Genomic DNA, 20070 nt, shown 5'->3' with positions numbered 1-20070 from the left:
TGGGATCTCACAACATCAGCAGAGGCTTGTGGTCACTGTAAGTCAAGATCACAACCCAAGAGCAACGCCGCACACTGAGACGAGGGAGATGAGGCAGGGTGGTCAGAGGGCTCAGAAGCCGCGCTGCACCGTGAGTGGGCTTTTAGGTTTACTTCTGGAGGACTCCTGTGAGTGCCTGGGCACCCTAGCACACCCCCATCATCAGACTTACTTCACAGCCCCATGGTTTATTAGCTATATGACCTTTCAAACAACCCTTTCCTTATTGATTAAGTGAACATAATAGTGGCTGGAATGACATTATAAAATGCATGTAAAGCTCATGGCATAGTGCCTGGAACATGGTCAGTACTCAATAGTTATTTATATTCCCATCAAGACTATGAGTGCTTCCAGGAGCCTTCTTAAAATAAGACCATTACCTCTCACCCATTACATAGATTTCTAGGTGCTCTGGGAAGGGCTTTTTGCTCCCTATCCTCTTCATAATTTTCCCCTGAGCTGATGCCTGAGTGAGGCTTCATGCTATTCATTTAAAGGTGCTATCACTATTAAAATTCCTTCTAGAAAGCCTGGTTTGTGTATGTGTGTGGTGTGTGTCTAAATTATTGCTCACATCAGTCAATAGTGTCTTAGTGAACAGGAAATCTTTGAGAATCCCAAGAGATCTCAGTAGATAATTGTACATCATGCACACAAGGTTGCCACTGAGTTTGGAGGCCAAAGGTTTGAGGATGGGGGCTGGCAGGGGGGCATGTATAGGGGTGTGGATGAGGAGTTAGGGGGGTGAGATGAGGAAGGGCAGCTAGTGTTCTCCAAAGGGAGCAAGCACATTTTGAGCATGTCCTATGAGAAGGTCTCTCTGGGACAGGCTTTCATATGTTAGTTCTTTATATCCTTACCACATCACAAGAATTATCGTTCCCGTTCTAACAAGAGAAAATGGAGGCTAAGAGCATTCAGTGTCCTTCATGGGGCCACACAGAAGGGGACTGGGGAAGCTTGGGTTTGAACCCCAGTCTGCCTGAGTCCAAAGCCCTGCCTTCTTTAGCAGCTAACTACCTCCCCAAGGGACCGATGGGTCCGCTGCCTTCCTGACACCTCTGAAGGCCCCTTTTAAAGTGCTCGGTACTATAGAAACTAGGCCCCTTAGGGTGGCCTCTCCAAAACCCCTCCTCCCCTAGCTGTTTCTTTTTAAGCAACACCTGTTTTGAAATGAGATTGCGTTCATCCCTGCTTCTCCTTACCTCTTCTCAACTCACATAATCCCTCTTCCTGGCTCACCTGGCTGAACGCTAGGAGGTGTGAACTGATAACCCCCTAGGACCCATCCCATCACTCAGGGCATCTGTAGGACCTCAGTGATACAGACAGGGTTGGGGGGGGGGAGGTGGGGCTCAGAGGGGAACTTGGGAGGGAAACTTGAGCCCAATGAGAAAACAAACAAATGTCTGTTGAGCACCTACTATGTTTTCAGGCTTTATATTCTCTTATTCAACCTATGTAATAGTCCACTCAAGCAAGCGAGGCTTAAAAGCTCCTGTTCATTTCTCTTCTTATTAATGATGACCAAAGTCACAGTGTTTGGGGATGGTTATTGTGGAAGAAACAGATACAAATTCAGGCTTTAGCTTCTCTGTACTATGACATCTTTGGAATGGCGATATTTCATATGTGAGAGAATGAATTCTGAATATTATTTGGGGAAGGTCAGTTTGAACTATTGAAAAGCTGTAATTCTTGATTCTAGGTTTCAAAAGTTATAGTTTTATTGTATATGAATACAAAGAGACCAAACTTGGTTAATGGCGGGTGTGTTCATTAATTGTTTTTCCTGCAGCTAAGGACAGAATCAGAGGAGTTGTTACAATGAGCTGTTACAATGAGTTGTAATTGGAACATCAACTTAAGTGGCCACTTTTTTTTTTAAGTAAACTCTACACCCAACATGGGGCTTGAACTCACAACCCTGTAATCAAGCATCTCATTACCGACTGAGCCAGCCAGCCAGGTGCCCCTAAATGGCCACTTTTAAAGTGCCTCAAGGCTGGCCCTCTCCTGTTCCTCTTGTGTCTTTTCATACCATTAACACACTTTGCCGTGTTCCATTTCTTTACAGAGCTTCCCTCCATACAAGTTATTCTCAGTCATCCTGGTTCTCTCTCTCTCACACACACTCATTTTTTGTGCACCCATTATTTTAACTCTATGACATTTTTATTTCTGATAAAAGAAATTACAAAGCAAAACTAAGCCTCAACCTGTCTAAAGGATCACAAAAACCTGAATATGCAGGTTCTAAATGAATGTTTGCAGGGTATTAAAGGCACTACCTTAGCGCTGCAATGTGAATTTTATCCAGCAGGTGGCGGTGGTGTGTAGGAAGAAAAGCTGCACTCTGAGACCAGGGTCTCCAGGATAGACCAGAATAGACGCTGACTGGGAACATTGCGTTTGAGTCTGCAATCCTGTATTGAGCCGCTCTAGTCTCCGGGCACCGCCCTAAATGTGCAGCGGATCCAGTAGGAGTGAGGCAGTGTCACCCAGCTTGGGGACCTCACAGTCATAGGGGACAATGTGTCCTTGTCTATCAGGCAGGGTCATTCCTTCTGCTTTTAGAGAAAAACCTTAAGAACAAATCCCACACCTTGTGGACTGCTGGTAGGAATGTAAAATGCTACAGCGGATGTGGAACACAGTACAGCAACTCTTCAAACAATTAAAGATAACTGATCCAGTTCCACTTCTGGGTATATCCTTAGAACAACCAAAAGCAGGAAGCAACCAAGCGTCCGTAGACAGATGAGCAAATAAGCAAAATGTGTATCCGCAAAAAGGATGATTATTCAGCCTTGAAAAGAAAGGAAGTTCTGCCACGTGCTACAATGAATAAACCTTGAAGACGTTATGCTGAGTGACATAAGCCAGTCATAAACAGGCGAATACTCTAAGATTGCATTTATATGAAGTACTTCAGAGTGGTCAAATTCGTAGAGACAGAAAGTAGAAGGGTTGTTGCCAGAGGCTGGGGGAAGGGGGAGTGGGGAGTTCTCGCTTCATGGGTACAGAGTTCTAGTTTTAGAAGACGAAAAGAGTTCTGGACCCCAGTGATGATTGCACAACGTAATGCCACTGAACTGCACGTTTAAAAATGGTTAAGATGGTACTTATGTGTATTTTATCACACACACACCCCTCCATAACAAGTCCTCTGCCCCTGGGCCCCCTTGTAGTGTTTGCCCTCATTACAGAGACACAATAAAATTCCTAAGCAAACCTACACACATGTCCAGGCAGGGAGCCTGCAAACAAGACCTGGGAAGAGAGTGTGTGTTTAATTCCTTGCCAATTGTAGCAGTTGTGACCTTTCAAAGATACAAAAAAAAGATAAATCCCCTGCCTGTGGCTCTAGCCACAGACCTACGAAGCAAAAAGAAACAATTGTTTGTTGACCATCTACTCTGGGCCAGGCGGTCTACTTTATATTCTCTCACTTAACTTTTATTACCACCTCAAAGAGCCAGGATAGGCCATTATTCTCACTTGACAGGTAAAGAAACAGAGGCTCAAAGTTCACAATATTCCCCAAGATCCAGAGATAGCATCAGGGGTGGGGTCTGAATTCTGACTCCAGGGGATACTCTGTCTGATAAGGAGCCCGCAGGCCTAGGCTTTGCTTCTATTAAGGCAGAGCTTAAGTGTGAGAGGAGGCTATGAGGATCACCTGAGGCCCTTTCACCTGGTGAGAAATCAACTTCCCATCTGGATTTGGTAGAGGATTCTGCAATTCTAATGAGCTCCCAGGTGTCAGGGAAGGTGCTGGGCCACACTTAGAGTAGCAAGGCTTTAATCTGCAGACACTCCAGAACTTTCTGCATCTCAGCAGCTTTGTCTCAGGACTCTAAGCCAAAAGAACTTCCTTTTCCAATCTTTACGTTGTTAGCTTCACACAACTTATTAGGCATTATGTTCTAACAACTTAGCCATTTGAAAAGAATTATATGCATAAATAGAAAACTATGATACTTTAATTTTATTCTTAACCACAATTACCAATGAGATATATGCACACCCGAGGCCTGCACAATTTCTCAAACCTTGGAATCACTGTGGACGGCAACACCCTCATTCACTTTTTTTTTTTTTTTAATGTTTTATTTATTCTTGAGGGAGAGACAGAGCATGAGCGGGGACGGGGCACAGCTAGAGGGAGACAGAGTCTGAAGGAGGCTCCAGGCTCTGAGCCGTCAGCCCAGAGCTTGACGCAGGACTCGAACTCACGAACCATGAGATCACGACCTGAGCCGAAGTCAGATGCTCAACCGACTGAGCCACCCAGGCGCCCCCCTCATTCACTGTTCTTTATTGGTGTGTGTGTGTGGGTGTGTGACACACTTGCTCTTTAGCACAGCAGCAGTCGAAAACTCAGCTTTGAAAAGATAGGACATGTTGAAATATGAACTACCTGGAATCAGTAGTGAACACAGAATCTGACAGTATCGAGTATCGATGTATTTCCCTCGAAATTTAAAGTATCCATAACGCTCCAGGGTTCCTCGGTGCACGGTTTGGGAAGCATGGCTTTAAGACACTGATTTGTGTTCGAGAACAGCAGTAAGGAGCCTGGCCAGGGCTTTGGACCAGGAGCCAAGGGACTCTTTAAGTTACTTTGTGACCTCAGCAGGTTGCCAAGGTCTTGGGGTCATTTTCTGACCAGAGCGGGGACCACATGAACTAACTTTTAAGATCCTTCAGATAAAGTATGTATGATTTTAATGGTCGGTGCACACGTCTCTGGGGCCGTGGCTTATCATCAAATCTCACAGCAGCGTCTTCATAGTTGCTCAATAAAGAGCTGTGCAATGAGCACTTTCTAAAATCATCTTAATTTCTGGTGGAATGGGGTGGGTGGAGATTTTATTACTTTTGAAATATCCAGAGCATTTTTAGGTGTGAAAGAAACTTTTCAGGGGCCAGTGTTTTACAAGTAATTTTAAAAGGATGCATACATAGTGAAGCCATTTGTGTCATGGAATCCCGGAAGGGCAGGGATATTAATAAACAATGAACAAGGACTCAAAACTAAAGTCTGGGAGTGGCTGGGTGGCTCAGTCGGTTAAGCATCCGACTTCAGCTCAGGTGATGATCTCGCGGCTCATGAATTCGAGCCCCGTGTCCAGCTCTGTGCGGACCACTTTGTGGGTTGACAATCTTAGGCATCCATGGTCCCCTCACCAACCCCTGTGCAGAGGGGTGACATGACTGTGTGCTACATTCAGCAAACGACATAGCTCCCAAAAGCCATAACTGGGAGGGAGCTCCCTGCCCTATTTTAATGCTAGGGCTCAGGTATAATCCAGGTAATTGAAAGAAACCATTGGGAGTGGACAAGGAGACAATCTCTATCTGTTTGAGAGGTAAAAAATTAGGCATTGTAAGCCAATTTATTTAATGAATAACAAACACAGATCAGCAGAATGCCAGCCATTCTTATTCTTTTTTTGTGTGGAAACCCTATAAAATGACTTTCCATTTCAAATAGAAGTTCCAAGCTCAGAGCCTGACACACATCCCTAAAACGACTTCACGTCAATATCAGGATGAATCACTGTTACCCCCCACCTAACTCAGCAATCCTCTCCCCTAATCATAAGAAGGCATCAGGGCTCTACCAAACCTATCTTTTGAGGATCAGATTAAAGAACATCCACCAATGAATCCTCCAGGTCTTCCTTGGTTTGCAGTTTACCGTTATTAATTTTAGTCATATTGTTAACAGAAATTGCGGGAATGAAGAGGTCTAAGTATGTGGGTGTGTAAGTCGCAGTTCTTTAGAGAAACAGAACCAATAACATAGAAAAGTCTGAGGCATTGGCTCATGTGATTGGGGATTTGCAAGTTTGAAATCTGCAGGGCAGTCCAGCAAGCTGGAAACACAGGCAGGGTTTCTACGCTGCAGTCTTTTTTTAAAATGTTTATTTATTTTTTTGAGACAGACCGGGAAAGAGAGGGAATGAGTCGGGGAAGGGCAGAGAGGAGAGAGAGAGGGAGACACAGAATCTGAAGCAGGTTCCAGGCTCTGAGCTATCAGCACAGAGCCTGATGCGGGGCTTGAACCCACGAACTGCGAGATCAGCCAAAGTCAGTCGCTTAACCGACTGAGCCACCCAGGTGCCCCAACCTGCAGTCTTGAGGTCAAATTTCTTCTTTGGGAAACTTCAGTTTTTGTTCTTAAGGCCTTCAAATGATTGCATGAGGCCTGCCTACATTGTGCTCTACCGACTTAAATGGGAATCACATCGTAATCATACTTTCTCAGCAACATCTATCCTGGTATTTGACCACACAGTTGGCCACCAGAGGCTACCCAGGTGGACAAAATTCAGCATCACTGTTGGTGTCCAAAAATGACTGAGTCCCTCAAAAACAGCCTAAAATTAGCTATTTATCATAATTCAGTTGCTACCACTTTGAGATGAACAAAACCTAGAGGGAGAAAACATTCAGGGTGGAGGAACTTTTCCAGGTAAATGTCTTAAGAAAATGAAATACTGAAGTTCCTCCTCCAACGCCCCATGTCTGGGCTTCCTGGCCCCACACAGTGAATGGGAACATCTGAGTGGGTGTGGGAACATCTGCATGTGCGTGATCACCACAAGGCAATCAATCTCTGGGTTGATGTACCCTTTACATGGACATTTCCTCCTCCGCCAGGGCAAGTTCCCTCGGAATAACACCCTGCTTTTTCAGATTCAGAATTGAATGGAGCTCTGGGAAAATAAACAAAGCGAAGGAATGCCCTCCATGCCCACCTCTCTCCTCTCTGGGCCGGAATAGGGGCCAGATCAACCCTGGTAAGAGGTCAACTTTGTGGAAGTTCGGCATCGTGCCTGGAGCATTGCGAAAAAAGGTGTGCCCGGAACTATTTTGCCTTAGCGTTTACTGGGAAGATGCCATTTCGCCCCAAACATGTGGTCCTTAGTTGTATGAAGAGGTGATTTGTAGCCACTGATTGGTGGGAGCTTCTGGGAAGAGCTAAGCTAGTCCCACCCATTGATCTTCAGGCTCCCTTTTCATCCTTAGGGTCTTGTAGGTTCCTGTAAGCTTTCGGGAGCTGTGGTGTCTGATGCTCCTGCCGCCTCCCTCAGGCACTCCCCACCATGCAGCGACACAGACCGTTCAGTGTCATTCCTCCCTGTAAGGTCACCTAGAGGCTTCCCAGCAACGGGATGGGACGATGAAGTTCTGATTTCCTCTGCTGCCCTGCAAGGCCCTCCCTGATCTGCCTGCCTGTACCTTTCCAGTTCATTACCCCGAAACTCCTTGCATTTTCTGATCTAGTCCTTAGGTGTTCAGACCCACCAGGCTAGTTTAGGTCTGTCTTATTTGTCGCTTCCTTCCCCCCCGCTGTGTCATTTCCTCTTTTGTCCACCCTTCCTATCCACATTCATCCGTCCTCTCACCCTTAAGCTTTTTCTGGGCCACTCATTTCCTTCCAAGCAAAGTAAACCCACTATTAGGTGTGACCTCTGCCCCGCGAATGGGTATCTGCATGTATTGCAGTGAATTGTATCTATTTATTCATATGTGTGTTTTCCCTTCCTCACTGAGCACAGAAATGATTCAACCTCTCTGCCTGCGGCAATAAAGTGCTTGCCACAGAGGATGCACACACGCTTCAGTCGAAAAACTGAAAATGAGGTCCTTAGCAAATGCTTATTTAACTGGGTTGACCTGGAAGCCCAGGTTTTCTTTCCCACACTGCAGGGGGGTAATTCCAGTTTGGAAGGGCTCACAGACTGAGATGAACCGTGTGTAGACAGTTGACAGCTCAGAGGTCAGAGAGGCTGAGGGGGGGTTGGGTGGTGGTAAGAGGGGAAAGGGGCTGACGTGGCCCTGGGGAGGACTGGGGGATGCTGGGGTGGGGGGAGCTGGAAGCCTGGTAAAGGGGGTGAGGAGGAAGTCTAGTGGAGGGAGCAGAAATTGAATGCAAGAAGTGAGACTGGAGGTCAGTGATCCTGAAATATTTTCTGCAGAGATGAAAGCATCTGTGTGTGTGTGTGTGTGTGTGTGTGTGTTTTGAGTATGTATTCTTGTGCATGCACAGGCACGTGTGAGTTTGTGCAGCACAGTATCTGTCGGTGAGGTCACAAACAGGAGAAAGCGGGGAAGAGAGCTGAACTAAGATTGAGTTAACCAGAGGAACCAGAGGCTTTAAGTGCAGGATCTCAATCACTTGTCCCATCAACATGGTAAGGAAGGTATAATAAGCAAACTGTTTTTTTTTTTAATAATTTTGTTTTCAACGTTTATTTATTTTTTGGGGGACAGAGAGAGACAGAGCATGAATGGGGGAGGGGCAGAGAGAGAGGGAGACACAGAATCGGAAACAGGCTCCAGGCTCTGAGCCATCAGCCCAGAGCCCGACGCGGGGCTCGAACTCACGGACCGCGAGATCGTGACCTGGCTGAAGTCGGACGCTTAACCGACTGCGCCACCCAGGCGCCCCAATATGCAAACTGTTTTTACACATGAGGACACTGAAGCGAAGGGAGGCTAAGGAACCCACCACCGAAGGCATAGCTGGTAAATGACCGAGCTGCCAGTCATACTGGGTCAAACCCCACAGGTGTAGTTCCAAAGCTCCCCATGTAGTATATGTCCTCCCTGAATGAATATTTGTGCTCTCAAATTAGGTTTGCATGTTTTTTATACAGCATGGTCCTGACAGAAGTTTAAATTGTTTCATTTCCTCTCCTGGAATCAATCAGAAAAACTTGTTTTGTAGCAATTATGATCCTGGATTAAAGGGAGAAATCTCCTGGTATTTTTTCCGCATGCCCAAGCATCTCTCACTTACCTGATACTGTTCTTTTTACTGGACTGAGCTTGCGATCTGGAGCTGGCCTTCAGTCCATCTCCTTGACAGGAATCCTTCGGGGTATAGCCCTGCCCTTCTCCAAGATCCCTTGTGTGAGAAGCTTTTCCTTGATATAAAACGGAGAGTCAACTACAGGGTACAATGGATTCAGATTCAGAGGGTTTTACTGAGGTTAAATTTACTGCTACTATTAAACTTTAAAAGGGCCATGCAAGGGGCGCCTGGGTGGCTCAGTTGGTTAAGCGTCTGTCTTCGCTCAGGTCACGCTCAGGATCACGCTCAGGATCATGATCCCGCGGTTTGTGGGTTCGAGCCCCATGTTGGGCTTGTACTGACAGCTCAGAGCCTGGAACCTGCTTCGGATTCTGTGTCTCCTTTTCTGCCCCTCCCCTGCTCAGGCTCTGTCTCTCTCTCAAAAATAAATAGACATCAAAAAAAAAAAAAATTAAAAGGGTCATGCAAGAGGTAAAAATGTTAAAGAATGCAAAACCTCTTTTACTCTTTTGTCTTATTGCCTCCTCACCAAATGGCTGCTCTGTGGTGTATTAGGAGTTGAGGTTTTATGAAATTTGTCATTCATGCCAGAGCAAAGCCTCTGGTAAAGAGCAAATGAAATTCACTCATCCCGGGTTAATCCCAGACCAAGCCCAACAACCACGGTCTCTGGGCAGGGGCAGCCATATCTGAGGAAGGCCCAAGTGGAAGATTACCCTTATTTAGTGGAATGAACGAAGAAAATCGATGTTTACCAAAAAGCTTCTATCGTTTGTTTTATGCCTCCTTTATGACACACCAGGTGCTAGAAATTTTCACATTTTTTTTCATCTAATCTTTACAAAAGCATAGCAAAGTCCGATTTATTTGTTTGTTTGTTTATTTATTTATGATGAGGAAGCATGACTCCAAAGAGGTCAAGACATAGGCCTAGAGTCAAATCCCAGGCCAGTGGTTTGGAGTCTGAAACTGAGCCCGGTCTACCTGATTACAACGTACAAAACCCAGGCTCCAGACGGGAAAGATTTATCACCAGAGAATGTGGACTATGTTCTTCGGCTTCCACCCCTCTTTGCTTTCACTTCAGTCCTTAGAACTGAAATTCTCACGTTTCATTCTCTCTTTCTCTAAGCAAGCTCAGATTTCACCCCCTCTGTTAATTCTTCTACGACCTCCCTGGCGGTACTTAGCCTCACCTCTGACCCCAACTCTTCCAGGTTCCAGAACTGACATTTATCTAGCACTGCACGTAGTAAGTCATCAGCATTTGCTGATGGCTTCTTCTACGGTGGTGTGAACTCAGAAAAGGCTGGGATGATGTCTTTTTTTTTTTTTTAAGTTTATTTATTTATATTTTGAGAGAGAGAGAGAGAGAGAGAGAGAAAGAGAGCAGGGGAAAAGCAGAGAGAGAGAGAGAGACAGAGACAGAGACAGAGAATCCCAAGCAGGCTCCACATTGTCAGCATGGAGCCTGATGCGGGGCTCGAACTCACGAACTGTGAGATCATGACCTGCACTGAAACCAAGAGTTGGATGCTTAACCAACTCAGCTACCCAGGTGCCCCACTATCTCTGAACTATCAGTACTCAGAAAACAGTGGATGATCCATAAATACCCAAGGAATGGGAGGATAAATTAATATAACTTCCAGAACTTCCAAATAGAAAACTGACCACAAGAACTCTAACATAACTTCCAAAATGACACCATCAGACCCAGAGCCAGGTTCTCCCAGATTTCTGGGGAGACCTGCACCTGGTTAACACACATATATCCTCCAGATCTCAGTGCAAACAAACACTGTTCCTCCAGGGAAGACTTTTCTGACTGCCCCTCCGCCTCCAAGACGAGGCCAGGCTCCTTTGTTATAAGTTCCCATAACCCTGATTTAGTCAATATAAATACTTAATTGAATTATTTCTGTTTGATACTATCCTGCTGGTGGACTGTAGACTTCCAGTGAGCAAGGTCCTTGTTTACCTTCCCATCACCGTGTCTGGTGTATGTCCAGTCCTGTGTTCAATAAGCGTTTATTGAGTGAATGTGGCTATTAAATTTCACACCAAAAGAAGAACACAGAACGTTGCGTCAAAGCCCAGAAGAGCAGTCAGGTTGACAGACCTTGGGCTCAGGACAGACAGGTTGGAGTGAAGCAAGAGCGGCGTGCCTGCAGAGCAGTTGAGGTTGTGGGATCTGGCGTTTGCAGGAGGGCTGGTGGGGAACCGAGGGTAGCTCGGCTCCTGGAGGGCGCGGCCAAAGCATGCTGGGAGGGGATGGGAAATCCAACGGTGGGGGGCAGGTGCAAAAGGAGTCCGCTAGACGAAGTCTTTATCAGCAAAGAGACACAGCACCTTCTGAGGGGTTCCGGTGCAAATATGACAGGGTTCCAATCCCAGGGGTTATACTTATCATGTGAGCCTTGGGCTCTTACTTTTCTGGGACTCTTTCCCCTTCCTAGTGCCCGTGAATGGGGTTGTTGTGAGGTTGAAATGAGAATCCACTGGGGATAGCATCCTGCTCAGGGCAGTTATCTGACCGTCTCATCTCTCTCCACACTCTCCCCTTTCAACCGAGCCTTCTTTGTGCAACCATGGCTGTGGTTGGACATCTAGCCTGGCTCTCTCAAGAGCAAAAGCATCTGAGTGTGTGTCTGTGGATTGGAGCTTCCCGTCTAGAGTTTTCCCAAGCATTCCTGGAAATCTAACAAATTCCATTATTGGGGTTATTTAACATCGAACATTTAACTTGGAGTTTCCAAACCCTACTGTCTCTGCCACACGAGGATGTTAACATCTCTTTCAACTTAAAGTCACTTGCTTCTCTACGCCCAACGCAACTGCTTGGATGGTTGATTCTATTTCCAACCACAGCATCCCAAATCAGATATGTTTACATTCCAAACGTTTGCTGCCCAATACAATAGGCACTACCCACATGTGACTATTAATATTTAAAGGAATGAAAATTAGACAAAATTAAATATTGAGGTCCCAAGTCTCCCCGGTCACATTTCAAGTGCTCAGGAGGCATAAGGTGGCAAGTGCCCACCCTATTGGACATCACACACCTACAGCATTTCCATCATTGTAGGGAGTTCTGCCGGTCAGCGTTGTTCCGAATAAATGGATGTTCATCTCCTCATTTAAGCTCCGTGATAAAGGAGCCCTGATTGTTGAGAGCCAATCATCTCTGAATGGCAAACATAAACTCTGCTCTAGAATTCTCCTTCTGTTGACCTCTTGTCTTGCTACTGCAGATTAAGGTTGAGCTTGCAATGAAATGGGCCACAGGATGTTCTGTCTTTTGCCAAGCATTGTGTGCTTGACATTGGTTTGAGAGAAGATTTGGGGTGAGATTTATATGCGTATGTTCACACACACACACACACATATACAAGCATGCAGTTGAGGGTTTTGTCGTGGAGCCTGTCTTTAAACCTCTCGTGACAAATCCAGAATACTCTCTTCTTCTCTAAAATTAATATCTGCGGCTGATAGGAATTTTGTTGCAGAGGCAGGGCTTGGTAAAACCAGGCCTTGATTTTCTGTAACTCCACTACATCGGAAGTAACGCTTTAAAGTACTAAAAAGTATAAATATTTGTACTGTTGGCAAATGTACATCGCTCCTTCACCAAATACCCAAATGGAGAAAAAAAATAAAAGCTTCCTCTCTGTTTTGGGTCGTTAGAGCAAAGCTCTAGGAGGGGATTTATAACTACACAGTTACAAATTATGAATGTGCATTTGTTCAAGAACTACACCCTGTTGATTTGCTATTTAGTTTTTTTATTGCTGGCTTTTGCTTTGCTCTATAGGAGACCGGCTGCAGATTTGGCGGCTGCTCAGACTGAGGAATCACCAGGGACATTGTTCCTATTCAGAAATGCGCGGGGTATATCAAAGACGGAGCTTGCAAACATGTATATTAAAACCCATACATTACCCACACGATGAAAACCTGCATCCCACTCAACATGGGAGGCTTGGGGCTGAGTGTGAATCGAGGACTCTCACATTGGAAGCGGCTGAAGGAATGCTTGGCCTCCCTAATTACCTAGTTACTGTGCTTCCTAACTCTGCTCAGCAAAGTCCTCAGGTTTTCCGTAAAGGCCAGAGGAGGATGAGGGGAGGAGGGACGGCAGGGGAAACAGGGCGCTTCCCACCACGCTCTCACTTAACATCTCTGCTTCTATGTGTTCTACATATCAGCCTTCCCAGTATCATCTCCTTTCAAAAGGATCCCTCAAACACTTGACAATGGAAGCAAGAAGCTTTCCTGTGGGATTAAGGGGTTTAAGGAAGAGCAGGATTGGCCATAGTGCTTGTTTTCTTTCTGAACAGAAGCCTTAGAGCAATGGGTGTGGACCAGGATGCCTCAAGCCCTTCACATAGATGTTGGCTCATTTCAGCAAATGTGTGGAATTTATTTTTGTCGCAACTACTGTCAGAAGGAACATAGAGCCACGTGGTTATGCAACGGGACGGTGGGGGGCAACGTGTGACTGCGAAAGAACGAAGGGATCACGTCAAGGAAAGAGCTGTTTCCAAGAACACATGAGAACTTGACATCAGGAAATTGTGCTAGCATTGACCAGAGCAGTAAAGAGTTGAATCAGTCATGGGGCACCTGGGTGGCTCAGTTAATTGAGCATCCAGCTCTTGAACTCGGCTCAGGTCGTGATTTCACGGTCCGTGACTCGGAGCCCTGCATCGTGCTCTGTGCTGACAGCGTGGAGTCTGCTTGGGATTCTCTGTGTCCCCCTCTCTCTGCTCTTCCCTGGCTTGTGCATGCATGCTCTCTTTCTCTCTATATCAAAAATAAATACATAAACATTTAGAAAAGGAGCTGTATCAGTCACTTAGCATTAAAGGACAACCTGGTCGGCACTGCAAGAACTGGGGAAGATGCCTTATCAAAATTTCCTTGGGGCGCCTGGGTGGCGCAGTCGGTTAAGCGTCTGACTTCAGCCAGGTCACGATCTCGCGGTCCGTGAGTTCGAGCACCGCGTCGGGCTCTGGGCTGATGGCTCAGAGCCTGGAGCCTGTTTCCGATTCTGTGTCTCCCTCTCTCTCTGCCCCTCCCCCGTTCATGCTCTGTCTCTCTCTGTCCCAAAAAAATAAATAAATGTTGAAAAAAAAATTAAAAAAAAAAAATTTCCTGAAGCAGGTAGTCTTGTCTTAATGATGTTCGCCTTTTAATTTCATCAATCGTGCTGCTACAAGATCTGGTCAGCAAAAGTGTGGAGAACATATGATATTTGAGTACCACTGCAAAAAAGGGTGAAAGAAACAGGTGCCTGCACTTGCCTAGGCTCATAGCAGCTCCCCTGTCCTTAGCACAGCCAGCCTCTGTCTCTTGGGTCCACTGAGGGCAGACTGATTAAGTAGCGAATGAAGTTTAAGCTTTGCGGCCCTTTACTTGCAGGGCCTTCTTGAATGCTGGGGATAGCTGGGAGCCATAGAGTGTTCAGGGAGGAGGGAAAGCCAGGCTGCCATCTGGAAGCATTTCTGGTAAATTGCGAAAGAAGCCACAGAAGACCCTGATATTCAAGATTCCAGAACTTGGATTTACCCCAGGGATCAACTCTCCCCCACATCTACACCTTCCTAGTTTCACACATTTCTTTCAAACTCCTGTCTCTCAACCTGCCTTTGCCTGCATCACTGCTGCTATTCGTGGCCCCCTGCTGGTAACCAAGGGTCAGTTTGGTATTCAGACTGGTTCTAGAACTACAGGAGGGCCCTGAACTTGACTATACTACCCTTAGAGGGTGTTTCACACATTTTCCCCTAGGGTGATCCCAGGACCCATGACAAGCCCGTAGGAGCTACCCTGGGTGCCTGGCAGCAGCTTTTAGCTGCAGAAGGTTGTATGCAGCAGTCATTCCTCTACACCCAGCTGCCAGGATCATAGCACAAGGTGGCAGTTGGTCCTTAGCTGTACAAAACTGTCAAAAGAGGGGTGCCTGGGTGGCTCAGTCGACTACGCATCCAACTTCAGCTCAGGTCATGATCTCACGGTTTGTGGGTTTGGGCCCCGCGTTGGGCTCTGTGCTGGCAGCTTGAGGCTGGAGGCTGCTTTGGATTCTGTGTCTCCCTCTCCCCTCCACCTCCCCCCCCCCCCCCCGGCTCATGCTCAGTCTCTCTCTCTCTCTGTCTCAAAAATAAATAAACATTAAAAAAATAAAAAAAATAAACAAACATTAAAAAAAGTCAAAAGATTAGGACTTTTTTTGTAACAGTAGGTCCTGGAAAAGTTCATGGCAAATGTGATTTCTTCCAAGACTCAGGCACAGGTGGGCATGGGGTCTCAGGGTCTTTGAATCCACACGACAAGCTGACTCACCTAGAAGTCACCTGGAACAGCAGGGATGATTTGGGCCTCGATGGGTCTCAGAACTCCTCCTGTTTACCTCAGCCTGTGGAGGCATTGGGTGCACTAGAATTCTCACGTTCTCAGGAGTATGACGCACAGGACCTTGGGCTATAGACAATGGGATGGACCAAAACTCTGCAGGCCGGAGGTCAAGGCTGATGGAAGGTATGTCTGACACTTCAGAGCTCCTAGCCTAAACTGTGCTGGGAAGCCAACAGACTGGAAAATGGACTGGAGGTACAGAGAATTCCTTCTGTGATTAGAAAAAAGAACAAAGATGCCTTCCACACGCAATTAATGAGAAGCTCAATTGCTCTTGCAATAATAATAATAATACATCTGAAAAAAAAAACTGTTTCTGCAAATTATATGGTCAAACCAACATCTTAGATTTTCCCTTGTCATTTGTCTCAAATGTCAATAGATTGGTATTTTCTCCACGTACTACGTAATCACTAGGGTGAACACATATGGTGATAATACAGCAGCTTAAAAAGCAGAAGCGTTAGGTGCCAGAGCACAGCGACTCTGCTGTGTTGGAAACCCCCCAACTCCAGCATCTGTGAGGTCTTCACCTTGGCTGGCCATGGCACCCTTAAGCCATGACACTCACACCCTCAGGTTACTGGGCAACTGCCCCTCCCTCTGACTCCACCATTGATTCTGAGGGGAGAGGACTTGCTAACAGAAAACGCTGCTCACCGGAAGGTGGGCTGCTAATTGAGAGAACTCTCTGGTACCAACAGGAGGACCTGGGGTCCAGAACACAGACCAGCTTGCTGTGGCTATCGTGACTCTCCAGTCTACTGCAAGAGTTAGTAACCTTGTGTTCCTCCAGTTTGGCAGATGGCATGGCAGCCTTGCACTATCAGGTTTGGTGTCTCACAAAGTTCATTCCTTCGCCCACTCACTCGCTGTCATTTCTAGAGCGTTTATGTCATGCTAAATTCTATGCCAGGCATAGGGTGTTAGTGGTGCAGAACCAGATGCAACCTCTGTATTCATGGCGAGGAGACAAAGGTTAACTAGTTTTGCAAATGGACAATCATGAAAGACAAGGACCATGATGGAAGAGAACTTGGTGGTTGGAGAACACGTGAGTAATGGAGAAGCCTGACCTGGTCAAAGAGGTGAGGAAGGGGCACCTGGGTGGCTCAGTTGTTTAAGTGTGTGACTCTTGATTTCGGCTCGGCTCGTGATCTCACAGTTCGTGAGTTCGAGCCCTTTATTGGGCTCCACACACTCTGCGGTGAGGAGCCTTCTTAGGATTCTTTCTCTCTCCCTCTCTCTCTGCCCCTCTTCTGCTCCCCGCCCCCCAAAATAAATAAATAAGTTTAAAACAAAAAGTGGCTAGGAAGAGGTTCCTTGGGGAGATGTCATTTTGCTGAGCTCTAAAGGCTGAGTGGACTTCGCCGAGTGTCCTGTGGCCCCGGGTGGGGGAGTGGGTGGGAGGGAGGGGAGAGGATCATCCCTGGAAGCGGCAGGATGCTGTGGTAGAGGGAATGTTGCACACGTTAGGAGTTGTCAGGAGGCCAACACTCCTGGAGCACAGAGGAGGGTGAAGGGAGTAGTCCCAGGCTCTAGATGTTTGCCTTTATTCTAAGCCAGGAGAAGACACTAAGGCGAGGTCAGACATGGTCAGATTTGGGTTTTGGAAAAGATCAGTCTGGCCGTGAAGTACAACAGAATGGATAATATGGGGGCTGGGGTGGAATGAGAAGATGAAGATAATCCGCTCACCTCCTTCAAGCATAGAGTCTGCTACTCACCATCAGATTCTGGGTGTCAGAAAGGTGAAAATGTTTATGTACTTAGGCAAACATGAGTCTCCTTAGAGAGGGCGGGGAAAAGTCACGAAAGGGAACCGTTTACATATTGCACTCCTTTCTGGATCACTGAAAAACCTCCCTCTTTAAGCTTCTCTGTCCTCCAGAACTGGCTTTTAGGGGGATTTTCAGGACAGTTTTGTAAAATACAAAGAGTGCTGGGCTAGGAGTTCAGAGACCTGAATTCCGGTCTTGGCCACTCCTTCAAGTCAATATCCCTGGCTAGTATGTGTTCTTACAATGGCTTCTGAGGATCCAGTGAGATGATATAGGAAAAAGATTGAACAAACACAAGGGCTCAGAGCACTCTGTTCCTTTCGTGAAGGACATTAAGTAGCATTTAATAAATTTTAAATATAGTTTATAAATGATTTAGTTGATAAATATTGAAGTATATACTGCTCTTTTTTGTAAAAATTTTTTTAATGTTTTTATTTATTTTTGAGAGGCAGAGACAGAGCATGAGTCAGGGAGGGGCAGAGAGAGAGAGGGAGACACAGAATCTGAAGCAGGCTCCAGGCTTTGAGCTGTCAGCCCAGAGCCCGATGCAGGGCTTGAACCCACAGACCGTGAGATCATGACCTGAGCCAAAGTTGGATGCTTCACCAACTGAGCCACCCAGCACCCCTATATATTGTTCTTCTGAAGCTCTCACATAATTATAAGGACAAGAAGATCTGTAGTTTGCTAACTTAGTCAACCTTGACGTTCACATTTGTCATCAGGAGACAGAGTGACATTGGTTAGGATGAGCACAGTGATATTCCATTTTCTATTTCTTCTCTGGGAGTCCCCTGAAAAACGAGGACTCTTATTTTGCTGGAAGGACCTGCTACCATAGGTTAGGAAATTCCTACCCTTTTCTTCTTGCAAAAGGTAAGCTGATATCAGGGGCTCTTGAGGCAAGAGCTCCTTTCGAATAGTGTATTATTTTCCCTGCACATTTATCTATGAGCAGTCTCCTGCCCTGATTTTGTGGGTCAGGAATTATGGCCATCCTAAGGTTCTGAACCCTCTGTACAGATGATACTTCAAAGCCAGTTCAAAGCAATCTTGTGTCCAGGAGAACAGGAGGGGGATATTCTCAGCTCATGGGTTTCCTGTACAGTCATTCCCTGCCTTGGGGAGTTTTTGAGTAACCTTTTCACACTTACAAATTACACGTGGAAAGGGAGCTTTAGTTCCACAAGATGACAGAGGCTCTACAAAATCCATTATGGAACTAGCCTCTCATTCTCAGCTAGGAAAAATAATTGCCTGACTAGCTTGTTTTCACAACCACATGCTATCTCAATCTATCCTTGTTTTAAGAAACAACCTGGACAACACAGGCTTGGGAAGGAAAGTTCACTCAACTGAATTGAAAAGGAAACACGGCTTGAGTCCTTTATGATTCTATCCCTATCCTTCAGCACCTGCTCGGTTCTGCCTCCCCAAGTGATAATTAAACATGAGAAGTTGGCTGTGTGATCTCAGGCAACAGCTTTTAAAGAGGGTCTGGATCTAAAGAAAGGCAGCAGTCCTGTGTGGGGGTGTCTCACATCTGGTGCCTCCTCATCCAGGTAGCTTGGGGTTGGTAGATGCCTTCAGAAGGGACAAATGGCCAACTGGTCTTCCAGTTCTGTTGGGATGCCTTTACTTTGGGCCTTCTTTCTGAATAGGCTACCATATAATGCTTTTATTTTCTTAATTCTATTATGCGGCTGGAGGGAAGTTGTTCACAACGTACTAAGAGCTGTTTATGTTAATCAGAATGTATCCTCATTATGAAGCCTCTACTTAAGCTGCCCAGAAAAGGGCCACGTGGGTCAAGGGAAGTAAGGGAGATTAGATTTCAGTCCAAATCACCCCAGCGGTGTCCAGCATTGGTTGGATGTTTGACTGGCTTTGCCCCTCTGCATTCTGTGAACGCTCCTTTTCAGTGGAGACGGTGACGAAGGCCATTCCCAGAAGGAGGAGGGCTACTCTTTCAGTTAAGGCTGCGCAAGTGATGGGATCTCCTTATTGGAAGTCCTTTGTCAGGTGCTGTCATTGAATTCCGTATGATCGCTACCCATTTAATATCCAGGCAATGGAGATTTGGCAATAGAAGAGGTAGAGTCCTTGCTCCGAAAATGTCTTTAAAATTATCCTGTGTTACATATCGATGTGGTTTTTTTCATTCACAAAGCTCTTTGTCATACATGATCTCATTTCATTGTCAAACTATTAAGCAAGCCAAATAGGGATTCTTATTTTCATTTTTAAGAGAAAGAAACAGAGAGTTTCAGGGACTTGCTCAGTGTCGCACAGTTGGGATTGGAACCCAAGGCCTTTGTCTCTACAATAGCCTGTCTACTCTCCACACCATCTAGAAGTCAGAAATGGGTTGGGCTTTCCCTGAGTAGCCTGTGAGTTTATTGAGTAGACCCTGAAAGCATGGCTGCAGGAACACACCATGCTTATCAGCAAATCTGATAGCAGAAGAAGTGATATAATCCTATTATGTACAGTAGTTGCCTTCAGTTTCTTAAAGAATTTATGGTGGCCCTGTTGCACCACTTATGCCTAAACCAGCAGCTTGGCCACATCTATTCCCCTCCTCCCTGACCCCTGGGATTGAGGCCATCAGAAGTGAAAAGGGAGTCCTGGGATCAAGTTGGCAAGAGATCATTAGGAACACGAAGTGTGGGTCTTCACCAGCGACTCCAAACCCAAATGTGAAGGCTGGAAGGTAAAGTCAGCAGACGACATACTCCATGCGGGGCAGAGGGCGAGCTGGACAATGCGTGTTCGTAAAAGGGCATCCGGTGCCCAGCATCAGCTGACAGTTGCCATGCTTCTAATCAGGCCCGAGGTTGTCAGATCTTGAGGTGTTTTTCTAAGAGAATCTGCACATCTAGAATTTTAGGCTAATTCTCCTGATTGGATTGTGAAATATTAATGGCCAATTCAAATATTTTTAAACTTACGTGGGTCAAAAAACAAGCAGAATCAGTCCTGTAATTCTCT

The sequence above is a fragment of the Prionailurus bengalensis genome, chromosome A2 (assembly GCF_016509475.1).
Source record: "Prionailurus bengalensis isolate Pbe53 chromosome A2, Fcat_Pben_1.1_paternal_pri, whole genome shotgun sequence".
In the NCBI taxonomy this organism is placed as follows: Eukaryota; Metazoa; Chordata; class Mammalia; order Carnivora; family Felidae; genus Prionailurus; species Prionailurus bengalensis.
This window is presented reverse-complemented; position numbering follows the sequence as displayed.